Raw genomic sequence first — 16,114 nt, forward strand, 5'->3', positions numbered from 1 at the left:
TTTTGTATTGTAAACTGCAACCATGTTCACATTTCTGCAGGTCGTATTTTGCTGACAATACCTCATGCTCTATTTTGCAAGACACCTACTTAATGCACTCCTCACGTTCCCTAAAATCAGTAAATGACAACATAGACGCCACTAATAAACCATTTTATGCACCCCCTAGAGCAGGAGCTAACGCCTGGTATGAAAATGCCAGAATAGCCGCTCGTGACTTAGGAAACAGTAACTGTTATGTCTGTTCAAAAGGTAATCCAGAACAGGTTATAGTAGGATACCCCATATCCGGTTTCCCCCTCACTGAGGGACTAGAGAAAATCGGCGGAGATAATGCTCTCCTTAAAGACACTTTACAGTTGACTCTGAGCCCTCTCGATTGCCTACTTAGACACACACACACACCAACTAACCCTGAGACTCCATTAGGCGAATTATTGAAGTTATCTAATGACACCGCAGGGACCTGCGCCCCAATGAAACGCCCCAAGAATAGGTTAAAGCCCTCACTACCCCTAGGACAGATCCCTCTCCATTTTAACACTAGTATGATATGTCTGCGCAGACTAAAGTTAACTGGCCCAGACACCCACATAGATTATACAAAGGATAACTATACATTTTTCTCTGACTCCCCAGGTGCACGCTGTAATGAGACATGGCTAGCTGTCTCTGTGGCTGAAGTTGTATCATATCTGGAGGAACACACACACAGTTCAAGTTCGAGCGGAGAATCGATCATTGTTCCCCCAGAGGGTGTATTAAATGACACTGACTGGGGGGAGTTAGTTAAATCACACATGGTCACGCGCCTGACCAGACCAATCCCACATGCTTATTGGATGTGCAATAATACCCTTAGATTAGCCTTACCTGTTAATTGGACCGGTACCTGTGGTCTAGTAACCGTTGATGTATGCTGTACTTTCATTCCCAATAATACCGCCCCTAACGGTTCATTCACACAAGCTATGAATAGACTTGAAGCATTGAAGATAGAACTAATTGCCAATACAGGCCACGGTCAGTGGCTAGACAAGTGGCTACAGGACACGTTTGGAAAATGGAAGGAACTAATTGTAGCCTTTGTAACCGTTGCAGCATGTTTTCAATGATTATTGTCTGTTGTGTGATACCATGTATACGCTCTCAGAATTTTTGATATTAAGCTTGCTCGAAGGACCAGTTACATTCATGATTTGTTTTATGTTTATGATTTGTCTTTAGATTATGTTATTACATTCTGTCTTTATACTATGTTATCATTTCATGATAAAAGGGGGGAACTGTTGTGATACTTTGATACCATGGTAGCATTTACAGGATATTGTTTTATAGTGATATTATACAGGAAAACTGTTACTCAATAAGGCCCATTTACTAGTTGTTTTTCTCTTTCTCTGTGACCCAAGAATTGATGTGTAAGAATCACAGGCTGGTACCCCAAGGTCGAAAATACCACAGAGACGAGACCACTTCCTTACTCCCATCCTCCCTTCCTTATCTTTTAGAAAAGAGCTTGTTAAAAAGCCAGGTGGTTTGTTTCAGAATTCACTAATGAAAGAACTCTGTATTCTATGTCTAGGAGTGTATTTTGCTGGGATGATCATAAATTGTAACTGAAGAGATAAACTACACAAAGGATACTTCTTTGCTCACAAGGCAGGAAGACGTTTCCTTATTTGGTCTGTACCGGTTTGAACTGAGAACCTGCTGACACACGAACCTTTTTTCCTCTATATAAGCTGTTGTGTACTAAATAAACCTTTGAGTTGATTATGGGAAAGCAACCTGAAGCAGTCTGTGTTTCCTTGTTCTCCCAAGCTACTCCCGGCGCTGTAACTAACCCGCTGAACGGCATACCTGAGTGTTACTTTGAATAATTAGGAGTCTTATAAGGAAAGGACAAAACTCTGCTTATCGCTCACGCCACGGAGGAAACCCGGGATGGAAATTTCCTTCAACCGCTATCACTGATGTTGCAGATCCTGCCTTGTACTCCAAGTACCTACAAAACAGGGAAATAGGAATCTGTAAAACATCGGTTTCTATTCAACCACAAAAACTACTGTATCTTACAAGCACAGTAATTTTAAACCTATCAATGAGGGCAGACCTTTGCATACAAAATAACCTAATCTAATCCAGTGTGACACATATAGATCATTAGGCACAACTAGTAATAATGAAAATACTGGAGTGTTCAGGGTTGCAAGACCTTAAATAAGAAGAACAGAAAAACACTTGAATGGAATCTACAAAAGACAAAATGTCTGTGCATTAACTTTGCAGGTTGCATTAAGCCTCCTCCTGCCAGTCAGCTATCAGACACAGCTGTATTGACAAGAAATGAACTACTCAATAAAGTCTGAAGTTACACCAATACAAAATAACTGTGTCTAATAATGCTAAAATAGCCCCTACACACTGGACTGGTTTAGTAGGGCAACATAGTAGAAAACACCTAAGAAAGTCATAGTCAAAGGTCCTTAAGTTCGATTTAAGAACCTTAGGACTCAGTTTTGCGATCCGTGCTATCTGAACCAGAGCCATAGACCGCTCTGATCTGGTCTTCACTGTCAAGAACGCCGCTGTTAGCCGAGCAATGTTATAGGGACACTCTTGAAACGCCCGTCCTTAAGAGTCAGCAACCACATAAATATGCCCATTAAAGTCCACAACAAACCACACCATACCAGCCCTTAAAGTGCTCACTGAAATGGTTTCAATATATTTCTGCTCAATGAATTCACCAAAATACCTAAAGTTAATGAAAATTGTTTAAGTAGCTGATAGCCACTGCTAGCGCTAGCTACCTGTACATAGCATGTAATGTAACGTTAAGTTAAAGTTAAGTCTGCAGGGACGGTTGCAAAAAAACTGTCCCTACATAATTTATAATGTTTGAAGAACACATTATAAATAACAATATTACATAAACATGACCTGGTCATCTGAGGTTGGAAAGGTAGTTAGAAGAGTTTGAAGATGGATAGATGGCTACCGGCTAGCTTACCTTTGAGGGTGTTTGCGCTCCAGGTGCCTGGTGAAGGTTGAGGTAGTCCCGGCTGTCTCGGTCAAGGAGACTTTACAAAACCTGCACTTTGCCGAATGCTTCTTTTTTGCATTTACCAAAAACTCTTTGTGTTCTATGAACGCAACCTTTATGACAGACGAAGTCGCTGACATTTCTGTAACTGACCGGGCATACTGCTCAATCTAACGGGTTGCATTTAGTTGTGTTTGAAGGGCGCGAAAGGCGAAATAATAAAATGCCACAATGTGGAGGGATTTGAGCATGGCTGAGCCACTGTGTGTCGCTGTGTGACAGCTGAGCAGCGAAAGGAAATTAATTGAGGAGCCGGCTCTCGCTCAATGGGAGTCGACTATTCTGATTCACTACAAAGCACTCTCTAAGCACGGCTCTCAGAGCTAAAGCTTTTGCGCATGATACATTATCGAACATTACGCTGTGTGTGATGGATACTGTTGACTCCAAATCTCCCGACCACTATGCTGACCTGAGACAGCAAGACAGCGAGACCAAGACAAGACCGAGACCAAAGTACGTCGAGACCAAGACAAGACCGAGACCAAAGTACGTCGAGACCAAGACAAGACCGAGACAAAAGTACGTCGAGACCAAGACTAGACCAAGACCACGTAAAAGTGGTCTCGAGACATCCAACTCTAGTCGTAGCAAAACTACAACTCCCATAAGTCTGTGGGATTCTTGGGTACTGGCGCCATGGCTGAATCAGGCTCCTCCCGGGCACACAAGGGCGCTGATGGGGAGGAACCCATGCAGTTAGGCGGCTCCCACATTACGGCTGCAGAGCGCCAGCGCAGGATTTCGGCCGGTGAGTGCCTCTATTGCAGCCGTAAGGCACATGTCGTAACCACCTGCCCTTAGCTGATCACCTCGGTTCACAATTGGACCCCCTGCCTCATGCTCTGTGCGTTACCGGCCTATCAAGGCAACGCCTCGCAGACATCACACTTGTCACGGAACCAGTAGTGCTCCCTCTCTCAGGCAACCATTCAGAGGAGATCTGATTTTTGGTGTTTAAAGCTACTCGGATCCCACTGCAACAGCACAACCCTCACATCAATTGGCTTAAGGGATGCATCACTGGGTGGGGGGAGGAATTCCACATGCCCTGCCTCAAGGGTGCCTCACCTCCAGGCACAGAAACACCATAATCAGCTGACTTATCCAATGTTCCCTCCATTTATCACAACCTCGCTGAGGTGTTTCAAAAAGCTGGAGCCCAGTCTCTACCCTCGCATAGGCCTTATGACCCTGCCATAGATCTGCTTCCCGGAGCTCCGTTACAAACCAGTTGGCTCTATAGTCTCTCGCTACCTGAACAAGAGGCTATGGAGAAATACATCACTGAATCCCTTGCCGCCGGCCTCATTTGCGCCTCCACCTCACCAGTCGCAGCTGGCTTCTTTTTCATTGAAAAGAGAGAGAAAATCCTCCGGCTGTGCATAGACTATCGCGGACTGAATAAAATCATGGTCAAGAACGAGTACCCGCTCCCTCTCCTCACATCCGCCTTTGAGCTCCTCCAGAGGGCGACTGTTTTCACCAAATTAGATCTGCGAAATGCCTACCATCTGGTTCGGATACGCGAATGGGACGAATGGAAGACCGCCTTCAACACACACCTCGGGCACTTTGAGTACTTAGTCATGCCATTCGGTCTCACCAATGCCCCATCAGTTTTCCAAGCCTTGGTGAATAATGTGCTCAGAGACTTCATTAACCGGTTTGTTTTTGTGTACCTAGATGATATCTTGATTTTTTTCCAAAGCTCAGCCCAAACACGAGAACCATATCAGGCAGGTTCTATAATGTCTCCTCGAAAACCGGCTATTCGTCAAGGGAGAGAAGTGTGAGTTTCACATTCCTACCGTCGCTTTTATGGGCTACATAATCGACCAGGGACCCGGTGAAAGTAAAAGCTGTTGTGGAGTGGCCAGAACCGCCAAATCGGCGTCAGCTGCAGCGCTTCCTCGGATTTGCTAACTTCGACAGATGGTTTATCCAGGACTTTAATCGAGTTGCTTTGCCTATGACACAACTAACCTCTCCCAAACGTCCTTTTCAGTGGAACGATGCAGCTTTTCAGGAACTCAATAAACGGTTTGCTGCGGCTCCTTAATTCAGATCAAACTGAGGTTACTGTACTCGGCCCTGAAAATCTTAGGAATATGGTATCTAACCAGATTCTTACTCTGCAAGGTCAAGGTCAAGGTCAAGGTTCTTTATTTGTCACATGCATAGTTATATAAGTATAACACACAGTGAAATGTAGCCTGACACGCTCCTCGACATGTGCAAAAAAATTGGGGGGGGGGGGGGGGGGGGGGGTAGAGGAAAAACATTATATATATATATATATATATATATATATATATATATGTAGTATATACATTGGGTGAATGTGCAGTAGTAGCAGCAAGCAGGTGAATTCTGTACATTAATATGAATAGACATCTGACTGCATGGCATTACCTTGGCCTCCAGTAACACTGTGAGGAACCTTGGAGTCATTTTTGTCCTTCAATGCACATATTAAACAAATATGTAGGACTACTGTGTTCCATTTGTCCTGATTAGAGATCAGGATGTCTTAAAAACTCCCTGAAAAGTCTTCAGTTAATCCAAAACGCTGCAGCAAGAGTCCTGACAGGGACTAGAAAGAGAGAGCATATTTCTCCTGTTTTGGCTTCCCTTCATTGGCGTCCTGTTAAATCCAGAATTCAAAATCCTGCTCCTCACATACAAGGTCTTAAATAATCAGGCCCCATCTTATCTTAATGACCTTGTAGTACCATATCACCCTATTAGAGCACTTCGCTCTCGCTCTGCAGGCCTACTTGCTGTTCCTAGAGTATTTAAAAGTAGAATGGGAGGGAGAGCCTTCAGTTTTCAGGCCCCTCTTCTGTGGAACCAGCTTCCAGTTTGGATTCAGAAGACAGACACTATCTCTACTTTTAAGATTAGATTTTCCTTTTTGCTAAAGCATATAGTTAGGGCTGGACCAGGTGACCCTGAATCCTCCCTTAGTTATGCTGCAATAGGTGTAGGCTGCCAGGGGATTCCCATGATGCACTGGGTGTTTCTACCTCACTCACTATGTGTTAACAGACCTCTCTGCACTGAATCATACTTGTTATTAATCTCTGTCTCTCTTTCACAGCATGTCTTTATCCTGTCTTCCTTCTCTCACATGTTACTGTAATCCGATTACCGTTACTTTCCCGTAGGAACGCTGCGTTACTGCGTTACTAAAACTGTGATTTTTTTTGCGGGAATGTCTCATGACAGTGACGTAAGCGAGTGCCACGTTCGTGACAACAGCTGTGTGCAGATCAACAATGGATAATATATCAAGTGCAGAGAGAGTATGAGCGTGCAGCGTTTAAAGCGTGGAAGTACTGACCTTACTTTGAGTTTGATTCCATAAAAAGTGACAAAAACATTAGTGTCCGTTGTGCGTGGGAAGAAAACTTCTTTTTACAGCGAAAAAAAACACCTAAACTTCCAACAAGCACCGAGTAGCTACGACGTAATGGGAAACTCACAGAGAAACTCGCGGATTCTTCAACTGACCGCGGCACACCTGCACCAGGGTAAACCTCCGCCTACCCAACTCCTGCTTTACAGGTGAAAATAGAGCAACAGGACCGCTGAGTCTTTGACTTTATTTATTTTCTACTGTGTTTTACTTGCATCTATTTGAAAGACTGAGTGTAAACACAAAAAAATATTTTATTTTATGTGCTGGAATGTGCAGAAAATAGGTTTAAATGTTAAACTAATTTCTTCCAGTCAGAGAATGGTGCATATAATTACATTTTTGCTTGATGCATAAAGTTAAAAGGTTAAAACTAATAAAACAAGTTTAAAAAAAGAGACTTTTCCATTTGATTACATTTTGTATGATGGATTATGCAGAAAAAGTAGAATTGGGCTGAAAGATCTATCACTTTATCACCTATTCTGTCATGGTCCGGAGTCCGTGTTTATGTTTAGTTTATTAGTATTCTGTGGTTTTGGTTGCCTTGGGTGTTTGTACTCTTCTGTTTCATGGTTCATGTTCCTATGTTCTGTGTCTCCCAGTCTGTGTTAAGTTGGTGTGTTATGTCATTGCGTGTATGTGTTTCCTGTTTTATTGTGAAGGTCTGCGTCTTATGTGAGTGTTTTCAGTTTGCCTCCCTAGTCTCGTCACGTTAATCACTCCCAGCTGTGTTCCCTACCTGTGTGTAATCTCCCTGTGTTCTCTGAGTGTATTTAAGTTGTGTCTTCTGTCATAGTAGTTGCTGGTTCGTCTGTGTTGTTTCCCCTCGGTCTCCATGTATCTCTCCATGTGTATTTCCCCGGATCTCCCTGCATCTTCATTTCTGGTTTGTTTTGTTAGTTTTACCCAGTTTAGGTTCCAGTTTCATGTTCCCTGCGCCTTTGTTGTTTGTTTTTCCCTTCGTTAATAAACACTCACCTGCACCAGAGCTGCCGCGTCCAGGTCCTAAATATTCCACACGGCTTGCCCCGGCAAACCGTGACATATTCAGGTTGTAAATCGTGTTTTTAAAAAGTAACTAAGTAATTAATTACTTTTGAAAATAAGTAATCAGTAAAGTAATGGGATTACTTTTGGGGGGAAGTAATCAGTAATTAGTTACTGATTACTTTTTTCAAGTAACTTGACCAACACCGCAGATGGCCCTGCCCCTCCCTGAGCCTGGTTCTGCCAGAGGTTTCTTCCTTTATGTTTAGATTTATGTTTCTGAACATGGAAGCATAGAATGAACCGCACTGCTAATGTTCTTATATAAAAATTCAGCTTTGACACTGTTCTTAAATCTATTGGTAATCCTCATCATGGACGAGTGGTTTTCCAAATAAATTACCAGTCACAACAGCAACAATAACATACATGTCAGCATACATGGGTCATTACTTGATAAATGGCACCTGTGTGATTAATTTTATTAATACTCTGCACAAAATGTTTGTGCTGTGAGAGGGACACTCCAAATGCAATCACATATATATGTCATGCAAAAAGTTCCCAACCTAATGCTGCAGTCTTTATTTAGTGTGTTTGTTAGTTAGTTAGCCTGTCATGGGTGCAAAACCTCAATGTGCTGAAAGGTAGGAGACAATTAACACATTATTAGTGTCAACCCAGTCCTAATGAGTGACTATGCAAACAGCGCTTGCAGCGTCCATGGACTCCAATCAGGAGATTTTCAGCAACTAAGATCTATTTTGTATACAGTGGAACCCCGACTTACGAATACCCCATTTAACGCAATGCCTTCCGAATCATGTGACAACCCACTTGGCCTTCATACTTGCGCTTCGCTGTTCCACTTGAATGACGTATTGTTGTTGAAGTTAGCAATTAGCCTATAGCCTATCGTTCACACAAAAGGTGCGATGGGTGCTTCGACTTGCGAAAATTTTCGACTTACGGAATTAATTCGTTCACGAGGGTCTTTCGTAAGTTGGGGTTCTACTGTATTTTCTTTATAATTTTTTGTGACTGTGCAGTCAAAGCAACATGATCATGATGTGACACGTCTGAATGTAGGAAATAAACCACGTGAATATTTTCAGAAAAAATATGCAGGAACCAGCTGAAGCCCTTCCTGACTTTTTCAAGACTCATGACAAATAAATATATGAAGAGTTAATTAGTAAAAGGTGTTACACAAATGCTCAAACAGCACTTTTACTAATTATGTATGGACTGAATAATTTAAAAATGCAGTCCCCTGCAGGCACCTGCTTGAATTGTTGTTACACTGAAAGGGCAATAAAAAAATATTAACACTGCACATTTCCAAAGCTCAGCCCAAAACTCACTGTCTGTGCCCAGCTGTGGTAAATGGACTGATTCTTATATAGCACTTTTCTACTCTCATGGAGCACTCAAAGGCTGTGATTTTAACATATGTACACAGCCCACGTTGGAGAATCATTGTCAGAAAGTATTGTGATGATGAGTGGTGAGTATGCACTTTGGGCTGAGGAGATTGGATTCATCTTGTTAGACTGGATAGATTTATGTCCACTGCATGGGGTGGGACAAAAAAGCGCTGATCAATAAAAAAAAAGAGAAGAGAGAGGAGACGTGTGCAGAATCAGGGCCAGAATCTAAGTTTTGGGCTGAGGCATTAGCGAGGGGTATGGGAACTGCGTGCAACTTTTAGTGCTGCTGACAGTGGAGAGTGTTTCCTGTGCTAGGAGGGGGAACATTCACAGGCTGTGCCACCAGGTCTGGTATTTAAATATAGATATGTATGGCATCCACAGGAAAGTCTCAGCTCGGAGTTCACAAAAATAATTTCATGACCACCAAATGCAAGTAAAACGACAACAATTAAAGAGCAGGTTAACAGAGTCTGTGAAAAGTAACTGAAAGGCAACTGTTAAGAAAATGCCCTTTTGGGTGAGACAGGCCCACAGGCCCTGCATGCAAGTGTACTAACACACATACATGTAATGAAGAACAGCTTACACTATAGCACACACTATACATGCGCCTATATCTCTCATTGGTGTTAAAATAGGGAAAACTTTTGTTATCAAATGCTGAATTTATCCACTGCTGACATTTAACTCTCCAGCTTGCAGGACAATAGGTGAAACGTTTGTGAAAACAGAGGAAAAAGAGAGAGAGAGAGAGTCTGATATGACCAAGCAGTGATCAGACAATAAATTTAGTTGGTAATACAATAAATTGTGAGATGCTTTCTGCTTGATTGATTTCTGTTGACCTGTCAACTTAGCGCATTATGAGCTGATATGCAAATTCATCATCATCATCATTTATTTATTTATATAGCACTTTAAAAACACACCTGGTAGACCAAATTGCTGACCAATACTAATATGCACATAGTAATAAAACCAGACATAGCAATAAAATTAAAAAAGACAATAAAAAAAATATCAGTTACCCACAGAGTTAAAAGCCAGGGAATAAAAATAGGTTTTTAATGAAGACTTAAAAACTGGCACTGATGCAGCCTGTCTAATATGGAGAGGAAGGTTATTCCAAAGCATCGGCGCTGCAACAGAGAACGCTCGGTCTCCTCTAAGTTTCAGCCGTGACTTTGGGACCGAAAGCAGCAACTGCTCAGCTGACCGAAGGGAACGAGTGGGGATGTGGGGCTTCAACAAGTCAGACAAATAAACAGGTGCCAGACCATTTAGAGATTTAAAAGCCAATAAAAGGACTTTAAAACGGATCCTAAATTCAATTGGAAGCCAGTGTAAAGAGGCCAAAATCGGAGTGATGTGATCAAATTTTCTTCTGCCAGTTAAAAATCGTGCCGCAGCATTTTGCACTAATTGCAAGCGTGACAAAGTGCCCTGCCCAACCCCTGTTAAAAGAGAATTGCAATAATCTAAACGTGAGGTAATAAAGGCATGAATAACACTTTCCAAGTCACGCTTGGAAAGAAAGGGCTTAACCTTCGATAAACGTCTGAGGTGATAAAATGCTGATTTTACCACCCCGTTTACATGGTCATCAAAGGTGAGTGCAGAATCAATTTTAACTCCGAGATTTGTGATTGAACTCTTTAGTTGGGAAGTCAAAGCTGCAAGATCAACATCCAGAGTATGAGAAGAACAATTTGGGCCAAATAAAATTGATTCTGTCTTCCAATCATTAAAATTTTAAAAGTTTTTTTGCCATCCATGCTTTGACATCAGTAAGGCAGTCAAGCAGAGGTCCAGTTGGGAGACTATCAGAATGACTAAAAGGTAAGTAGAGCTGGCAATCATCTGCGTATAGATGGAATGGCACTTTATGCTTTCGGAAAATCGCGCCAAGAGGCAAGAGGTACAATGAAAACAATAACGGCCCAAGAATAGATCCCTGTGGCACACCCCAAAGCAGAGGGGCCACAGAGGATGAAGCCGACCCCAACTTAACACAAAATGTCCTATTTAAAAGATAGGACTTTAACCACAAAAGTGCCGAACCAGAAATTCCCACACAGTGCTGCAAGCGGGAGATCAGCAAATCGTGATCCACAGTGTCAAATGCAGCGGTCATGTCCAACAAGACCAGCACTGCATATTTACCACGGTCTGTCGCTATCAGGATGTCATTCATAACTTTTACGAGGGCTGTCTCCGTACTGTGGAATGGCTTAAAGCAGGACTGAAAGATTTCTGACAATTTAGAGCAGTGGTTCTTAACCTGGGTTCGATCGAACCCTAGGGGTTCGGTGAGTCTGTCTCAGGGGTTGGATGACTCAATTGTTGACAAACAGAGAAGTTGTTTTGAACAATAAACTGATGCAAGACTCTGCTTCTATTTCCTGCAGGTTGAAGCCAGGTGATTGGATCCTTGTCCGAGTACTCCAAAGAAAAAATTGGTGCTCACCACGGTGGGAGGGTCCATACCAAGTGCTTCTGACCACTCCAACTACCTGCAAAATAGTGGAAAGACCTTCCTGGATACACCAATGCCACTGCAAGAAAGTTGAGGTCCCAGAGGATTCCACTTCCTTCACAGAAATCAACTAGTAAGGGAAAGTTTCACCCTCGCTTGGTTGCTTCAGTGGTGAGGGTAAAGTGAATAGAATAGAGTAATCCTTTAATTGTCCCACAAGGGGAAATTTGGTTGCTGATTGAGCATTGCTCGCACTTCCACCTCCAGCCATTGGCCAACTCTAGAGTAACCAAGCAGTAGGGTGTGACGGACCTGTACGCAGCCATGGGAAGGTGGACCCTCTTGGTTACCTTGACTACGATGCTTACCCTTACAGGCCGAAATTATATGATGCCGAAAACAGTTGAACCACGAGGCAGACTGAAAAGATGGACGCATGACAACTCCCACCTAAGAGACATGATACAAGACCACATCCACCCTTGGATGAACAATGCCTGGTACCGCTATATCCATGACAAGACCAGGGCAGAATCGGAAAATACAGACCGCCGGAGCAGGAGAAGGTGCCCCTGTGAACACGACTGGACCATCTAACGGCACGTACTGGGTGCAAGGAATGGCCTGGCTATGTGGACAACGGGCATATTTCATACTGCCCCCAGGCTGGACAGGAACATGTGCTTCCATATTCCTGTCAGACCACACTTTCAGGATGACCACAGTAAACACCACTTCTACAGTACGCCGGAAAAGAAGATCAACGCTCCCCAAAATTCAGCCACATGACCCAATATGGGGGAGCGACGTACCCAAGGAATTCAAAATGTGGACTACCAGACAGAAAGTACTTCATTCATTGTTCCCCTGGGTGGGAACCGGAAAAAACATGCTGAGGATTGAAACTCTGGACTATCGTTTTGGACTTTTCCTGAACGCTTTGTGTAAGATCAACAAACAGCAGGACCAGGAAATTGATGCATTACGGATCGCAGTGATGCAACATCGAGTAGCTCTGGACATGATACTAGCAGAGAAAGCGGGACTTTGTGTCCTCTTCAACAACACCTGCTGCACTTACATACCAGACAATGTACACTCATCAAACATGACTGACGCCCTGAACGCCTTGAGACAGATCCAGGAGGCCCAAAATCAGGACTATGTAAGTGATACAAGTGACTGGTTTTCTTGGCTTTACACTGGTTCCTGGCTACAGGTGCTAAAAAGATTACTCAATGGAGTTGGAGTATTTTTACTTTTATTTTGTGTTTTTGTAACATGTATACTGCCATGTCTAAAACTCATGATTAACCGCATAATTGTTTCCACTGTCGCTGCATACATAGCCGTGACAAATGATGATGATGATGATGATGATGACCCCGACCTGTTAGAACATGAAGACTTAATGATGATGTTACAGAAAATGTACAACAAGATGTTACATACTGATATCTCACTCAAAAGTTATACGTGACATGCAGGAGGGAATGTCAATGGAGAATTGTACTTAGTAGTCAGTATAAACTTTTAATGATATAAGTCTGCATGTGATAGAATACTGCATGATGACCTTTTGATGACTCAGACTGTTGTTCACTACAAGACTTGTTCTGTTCCCTCTTATCATACAATAGAGCAGTTTCTTCTTCCAGCGATAATAAGAGCTGAACAAGCAGTTTCCCTCCCTATCAGGAAGAGGAGCCGCTTCCCACAGACTCTCTCACACACACACCCACACACACACACACACACACACACACACACACACACACACACATGCTCACGCATCAACATCTCACTGATATGAACAAACGTATTTACTGTTGTATTACCCTTGTATGTAAATAAAGACCAGAGCAGTAAGAGCGCGAGTCCCTGAGCCCCCACTGTCGTGCGAGTGCTCTGTGGCTGCCCTTGCTGCAAGTAAAACTGTGTGTTTCTCCTCTCTGACTCTCAGCTGAAGAAGTTTCTTTAGAATACATCTCCTGACAAAAAAGAAATCCTCATTTCCGCTGTTCAACGTCTAAGAATTTTTATCTTTCACAGATGGTGCCAAATTGCAAAAAGTCTCCAATAAAACTTGTTCAGTTCTTCTGGATCATTTACATTAGAATGAAACTTTCATCACTTGTTGATGATGATATAAGAGACGTCCTTCAACAAACTAACAGCAACCACAATCTTTGCCCATTTTTTAAACCTTTCTTAGTGAATGCCATTGATGTGTGTTGTCGTTTAAAAAAATAAATCACAGATTTGTCTGTGTGAAAAGTGTACAATTGTTGTGGTTTCAGTTATATTTTGTCCACAAGCAGTGTTATGTTTGGCACTATCTTGTAGCCCAGAGTCATCTCTCTCTGTGGCTTCCTCCACTACACACACTCCTCCCACCAGTCTCTTCTGTCGCTGTAAAAGGGGAGAGAGTCGTTAGTCCCATCATAATCACCTGTTCCCTCTGACATTCCGCACCTCACTTACTGGGAGCCGCATCAATAGGGGAGGGACTGCTGGAGGTGATGGCAACCGGGATACGTCCACCATGAGTGCCCGTGGTCGGACGTGGGACAGGTGTTCCATGTTGCCAGCCCTAAAACACCCTCCCTTGGTCTTAGAGGGATGTAAAGTATAGTGGTAAGGTGCCAGGCTATGATGGATTCGTACTGCACACAGACCAAACCCTGGTTTGGCCTGCATGGGGCATTGTTGGAGGCAAAGTGGGTGGAGGTTAGGTGTATTCATCGGGACATAAACAAATATCCTATAGTGCTGCGACAAATTAAAAAGGGCATATGGGATATGATAAAACTCTGGAGTGAATAAAAGCCTGATTTTCAGGTGGATGTGTGTTGATGCTGTGTTTCCTGCTCCAGGCTGGGGGCCAGCACCTGCCACCACAAGCACCCACATCCCAAGACCATTAGGCAGCACCCACTCCAGCTCTCCATCGCCACCAACTCAGGAAGACACACAGACAGAGGCCACCACACACCAGTAGTCCCAGCGACCATCCTCATCCACCCACAAGGCAAACAGGGAAACGCGACTATAGCCTATGGAGTGCCAGGACTGCCATAATGAATTAATTAAATACACCATTAAATAATTAATTAAATGTGGCAATAATTAATTAAAATTGGAATTAATTAATTAAATAAATAGTTATGACACATGTAATTAATTAATTATTGACACATTTAATTAATTATTTATGTATTTCACATTTTAATTAATTATTGACACATTTAATTAATTATTCAATGATATATTTATTTATTTCATTTTGGCAGTCCTGGCGCCTGGCTCTCATCATGAAATAATTTTATCTGTCAGCCTCACCCATCAAACTCAGGGGGCGGGGTTAACGCTGCCCATGCAGCTTCTCTAACATTTGATTGGTTGCCGTGCAAAGTAAGTCAAAACAGGTCGATCCTAGATAATCGATTGCTTGTGTAGACTTGGGGCAGCCAGGTATCCCAGAATGCAGATCAAATCACAAGCAGCAATGGTGGTGGTGTAGTTTTAAAATACCCGTTTTTCTGTCACCAGCTACACTTTTAACAGTGTTTTAGCCGCGAATGTCGCGACGTATGTCTGGTCAGGTTGTCAACATAGAACATGTTTGCAAAAGTGCTCAGATGTTTTCAGAGATTTCACTACCTCTGCTAACAGTTAGCATGCAGAGTGCACCCAGGGGTTACGTTAACCGGTTTGTTTACATATTCCACTCTCCGTGTTCCACATGTTGCATTCGCAGATTCTCATTTTCACCGAACGATCGTCTCTTTCCGCCTGGTCTTGTGTCTCTGTGCTTCTGTAACATAAAGAACGAGCTGACATTTTTCTCACGAAACCAGCGATCAGCTCAACAGACCCTCAGTTTACCTGCATGCATCCTCCTCCTCATCTGTCAGCTGTTTAACACCTGCTGCTAATTCAAGAAACACGCCTACGTTAACTGGTGATAGTCACAGTTTAACCGGGCAGCCGGTGCTCGATATAAAGCAATGTCAGCGCGTTTTTCTGCACAAGATAAGTAAATATAGTGTTTTCCCCGAGCGCAGAGCTGCTGGAGCTTGTTTCCTTACAGAGCACTTTATAGGCGAACAGCTTCATCAGCGACTGATGTCCAATCACCGGCACACAGCTTTCAAACCTCAGCTGAGTTTTAGCTCTCAGTGGTTAAACGCTGGATTTCATTTAAGGCAGACTGAGTCTATGTTTGACGTTTTTTATATCTAATCTTCCTTTTCAAACATTTAAACAGCAGCGAGTCTGCAGCTGAGGGAACAAACTCAAACTGTTCGAACAGGTTTGTTAATTTGGTGATTTATTAAATGTATAACTGTTATTCTAATCTGCTGCTGAGTCTCTTACACTTTTCTTTATGCTGTATATTTTCACGTCTCTGGAATAGTTGGCAGTTAGATAGTCAGCTGGGAAACTCTGTGTTAACTCATGGAGCTGAGGATATCGTGGATATGCTGACCTCGCTCCGTGGTGTACAGGGCCATTTACCCTCATGATTAATATTCACAATAAAAATATTAGCCGAACATCATGAAGTCTGTATGTGTTTCATAGTGTCGAACAACCTTTGTACAGTTAAAGCCAGCAGTTACTACATGACAGAAACACCAACGTTATCTCTTTTATGCGTTTATACACAGGTCACGCTGATT

This window comes from Diplotaxodon limnothrissa, linkage group LG18 (genome assembly GCF_057381915.1).
Source record: "Diplotaxodon limnothrissa isolate DT_005_m linkage group LG18, D_limnothrissa_male_GT1.1, whole genome shotgun sequence".
NCBI classification, from domain to species: domain Eukaryota; kingdom Metazoa; phylum Chordata; class Actinopteri; order Cichliformes; family Cichlidae; genus Diplotaxodon; species Diplotaxodon limnothrissa.